This window comes from Pterocles gutturalis, unplaced genomic scaffold (assembly GCF_000699245.1).
Source record: "Pterocles gutturalis isolate BGI_N339 unplaced genomic scaffold, ASM69924v1 scaffold14982, whole genome shotgun sequence".
In the NCBI taxonomy this organism is placed as follows: domain Eukaryota; kingdom Metazoa; phylum Chordata; class Aves; order Pterocliformes; family Pteroclidae; genus Pterocles; species Pterocles gutturalis.
In genome coordinates this window covers 27,042-31,801 of record NW_010110453.1, presented here as the reverse complement: position 1 = coordinate 31,801, position 4,760 = coordinate 27,042, and the positions used below count along the sequence as shown (strand labels likewise).

Below are 4,760 nucleotides of genomic sequence, written 5' to 3'. Positions count from 1 at the left end.
GAAGCTGAGCGTGTGCTTAAATGCTTAGTTGAACTGGGCCCCAGGTCCTGAAATAAAACCTTGTCGTATGTGACAGTGTATTGTAGCTAATGTAAATTACTGTTGTGACAACAACCCATATTTTTGGTATTAAACTGAATGACTTCCTTTGTCAGCCTTTTACATATGTTTTGAAAGACATGAATATCTTGTAAACCTATACTAGTTTTCAATGTGTCTAGTAGCACCTACCTGGTTCTCTCAAACTACCGTATTATATTAACATATTATTGCATTTTTCCACAGATGGGTATGGAGTGAACTGTAAAAACAAGCATGCAATCACATCAATGCAGACTTATTTCTTTAAAATGTCATACTGTATATGATTTATTATGTTAACACTCAACCACATCATATTATTTATGTCTGTATATTTTGAAAAAAAGTGCTGCTTTGATTGACGTCACCCTTTTTTTCTTAGAAATTAACAAGATAAATGTTTCAACAAAAACAATTAAAATACTCTACTATTGTCCTTAAAAGGTTTATACTCTTCTGATAAATAATCTGACACAGCACCTTTATCTTCCATTGTACCATACTACATGATGTCATATTCCAAACTCTCCCTTACCCACACAAAAATAAATTCCCAGGAGAAAGTCCTTTACAGCAGATCATCATGCTTTTAGGCTTCACAAGTACAGCAACCAGAGAGAAATACTCTTTTGTCAAAGGTGCAAAACTTAAGAGCAAGACAAGCTCCGGCTAGACTAATTCTTGTTCTCCAGTGCAGAATCATTTCCCAGAGCCATTATGGCAACCTTCTTATTTCATTGGAAGAGGAAATAAGCCAATGGGCTTACAGTGTTTTGTTGTCATATTTAAGAGCATGTGATTTTTCAGCTGTCAATTACACAAAAAATTTCAGAAATAATCCAAACAGAGACTTTCACTGTGGAGCTAAAAGCATGGCAGGAATTCTCTATCATTCACGGTGACATAAATTTGTACCTCACAAAATGCATAGACAGGAATTTAATATAAAGAATTAGTCCATTTACTGTATACACAAAACATATATCTTTTGTTTTAACACTTCTATTTTTTTCTTTTTTTTTTTTTCTTTTTTCTTTTTTTATTTTTTTTTTGGCAAACCAACGTAGAGAAGCAGCTCTGGAACTGCCAAATTAAAAATTGAGAATTTTAGCAACTCAATAGTATATTTTAAGGATAGTAATCAAATGTGGTTGTAATTTAAAACCTGAGGCTGTGCACTGGTTGTTAGCTTAAAACTACCTTTCCATATAACATTGTGCTTCCATTGTATAACAAATTAAAAACTAACAAGAACTAGAAAACCTTGCTGCTGAACAGTGCTAGGACATACAGACAAAAAAATACTAATACATGTTATCTACTCAGAATATTGATTTGAGTCATATCTAAAGGGATATAATGGACATTAGAAAATGCTTACTTGTGACTGACTTAGCTACCGCCAAAAAGTTAAATATGTATCAAATAATGTTTAATTGAATTGATTATATGCACTATATACAGATACTAAAATGCTTTGCAGTTGTGCCCCATGAACACTTTAAATTTGAGTAGGCAGGTGAGTTCATGTGAAGCAAATAAATTATAAAACCAGAAATTACTCAGAAAGATCTCTAATCTTTGCAATCCCCGAAAGCAGTAAAAGGGCAGGACAAATTTGTTTCCAACGAAGCACTATTATCTAACTTTGCAGAATCTGTAGAGCTATTCAGCATGTTTTTACCACTGAAACACGGCACTGTTGCCAAGGTACCAATTAAAACATAACAAAACAAAGAAAAACAAAACAAAAAATTCAGTGGACTTTTTTTTTTTTTTTTTTTCCACTAAATCCAAGCATACAAGAAACTATACTAAAAAGATTTCAGTTTGTTTTTCCTAGGGCGTAAGTTTCAAAAAGAAGTTGCTTTTTGAATTATAGATAAGACATGTATAAAACATTCTTTGTAAACCGCTAATCTTAGACTTAACATTTTATGTAAGTAAATTAGGTCCTTACCTAACAGTATTTGTTATGAATATTGTTCTATGACATACTAGTAGGGACATGATAAAACTGAAAAAGAAGAAAGCTGCATAACATTTAAAAATGTAGAAAACTTGGATTAAGATGATGATTAACATTGTTAAGGCTGTATATTCAAGCACTGTATGTTAAGAGAGCAGTGGATATGAATTTTAGGCAATAAGAAATGTCCCGCTTTACGCATGATACTGTAATTATAGAATGATGATGTCAACAGCTGATTGTTGGCATAAACTGGCTACTTATAGCAGGTATGCGAGTTAATAAAGATAGCAGAGGATGGCAGAAATGAATTCTGAGAAATGATAGCCAGTTTTCTCCAGCAGTCAGCCTGATAAGTAAAACTCCAAGATTCTAGCTCTGCATCTAAATGAAATACTCTTTTTTCTCCTCTGCATTGACTTGGCTGCCTTCTGCATTGATAATGGCTGTGTCGGCATCAGGTGCATCTTCAGCTCCTTTTGCTTCATTTGTTAAATATGTTCCTATAGGAATTAGTACAACAGAAAAGAAAAAAAACAAGATAGATTAGGGGATTGTTAGCTTTACAATGCATCATAGGAAGCACGTTTCTAAAAATGTTCCAATTGCTTAATGAATGGAGAAATATTTTTACACAATTTTAGTACACATCATACAGGTATGCTCGACTTTCTAATTTGTCTAAAAAATATTTATAGTCTTAACACTGAAAATGTACATACACAAATTCAAGTATATCCACAATAAATTAAGGAAATCTTTTAAATCCACTTTATCTAACTGCAGTAATATGTACTATATTTTGTAATTATACAATAAGTTATAAAGTCTTGGTTATTTCATGGAACAGGTACCCATAAAAAACAAACCAACTTTGAAGACTTTGATATTCATAAATGCTTATTTTTTTAAAAAATGGCCATTGATTATTTTTGTGTTTCTATTTTTTGCTTACCATATCTATACTTTAATTTTACCGAATTGCATCATAGTAATTTCCAAGAATTATAAAACTGAGGTAGTTTTATTAGCTGAACCCATTCACATTATACTATCACAGATATTCTATGCTCAGGAGATGAATAAAAAGAATTGTGTACAATAGTCAACTTTCCCTTTGTAAAAAGCATTATTTATGTTGGCATAAGATGTATATTTGTTCATTCAGGAAAGTAAAAAGAGACACACTTTCACTGGCTCGTTAAAAAAATCTTGATTTTCCCCTGCACAATCCAATCAAATTAAAAAGATGGTTTTATCAGTTTACGTCTGCTAGTCATATGATTATCCTATCTAAAATAAGATGTAATGAATTAATACCAACACCAATACTCTCTTCACTTTTTTTTTTTTTTTTTTTTTTTTTTTGGTAGTGATAGATAATCAACCGAGTTTTAACAACTGGTCTACAAGCCATTTGGAGGTTAAATATCAGTAAATTATTTTGGAATTAATTAGGTCAAAATAGGATCAGAAAGAAGCTTAGTCAGAAGTCAGCATCACTCCATCCCTGTTCTCTAATGGCAGGGGGGATTGAAAATTAAGGGAGTAGAATTTTTAAGGTGAAATCTCTGAATAAAGCAAAGCTTGGCCCAGGAATGAAACCCTTATTCCAGTGGGATCATGGGTAAAAGAGTCACTGATCTGAATGGTCACCACTGGCTTCTAAAATTATCTTGCAAATACATACATAAAGTATTAGCACAATTTATTAAATGAAAAATCTTGTTCACTCAATGTATATATATTCTGCTGAGTTGATATACTAGTGAAAACTATGAGATCATGTAATCAAGTGTCTAGAGCTAAGGGCTAAAACCAAAGGGCAACCTTATCTCTCAGTTGCTCTAAATCACTGACTTATGGTATGACATTGGGCATATAACTAGAAGTCCTTTGCCTTAGTCAGTCCACTGGAAAACTGGGTAAAATTTAGCAACTTCACTCATGACTGGACTGTGAACTGAGCTTTCTTATCATACTCATATAGCAGATGGGGGAAGGCAAAATGGAACAGCACTTCCCAGGTGAAGTCGTGCTTTGTTTCCAAAAGTGACTGAACTTCCACTAAATCTGTCTTACCTTTATGTCTTGCCAGGTATCGACCGAGGAGAATTATAGAGCATAGTGTTACAAAGACAACTACAGCCACTATTCCTCCTATAAGAGCGTGGTCAGGTACGGTCTGTCCAGCCAAAGCATTTGGATCTAGAGGGAGAAGCAAAAAGCAAAAGTAGTCCTACACAAACAAAAATTGCCAGGAAAATTCACAATACAAAGTTTTATACTGATCATCCTGAAAATAGGGCATTTCCCTCATTAATATTCAGCATGGCTATTCCACTTTTACTATCAGTATCTTATCAACAACATAGTGTTGCTTGTATTCCCAGACTGTTAAAGCCCTAAGGACATCACAGTTATGAAAAAAAATTGCCTTATTCTTCTTTGGCAGAGTTTATTAAATGGGAAAGGTTTCTGGTTTTGTCCTCGCCATTTTACAACTGAAAACCTGGCCATAGCTATTTATAGAAGGAAAAACAAGGAACTGAAAACTGGGGATCAGATAGCATCAGCAGAATAGTGTCTGCATAATACATAATTTATAGAACTGATTCTCAGCGGGGATCCCTTACATATTCTCTTCCTCTCATTCCTATCCTATTGCACCAGAAATAAAAAGGCAGATAAAGTGCAGTCATACCAAGTT

The 4,760-nt window shown here is 33.4% G+C and overlaps 1 long non-coding RNA gene across 1 annotated transcript; it reads right to left on the bottom strand.

The window, feature by feature from the left end:
* Window positions 1-340: 340 nt before the first annotated feature.
* On the bottom strand, window positions 341-4,258 carry LOC104461707. The gene is made up of 2 exons (XR_727552.1): window positions 4,133-4,258; window positions 341-2,553 (listed from the first exon to the last, which is right to left on the bottom strand). It is a non-coding gene; the product is annotated as an uncharacterized LOC104461707 (long non-coding RNA).
* Between the last annotated feature and the right edge of the window lie 502 nt (window positions 4,259-4,760).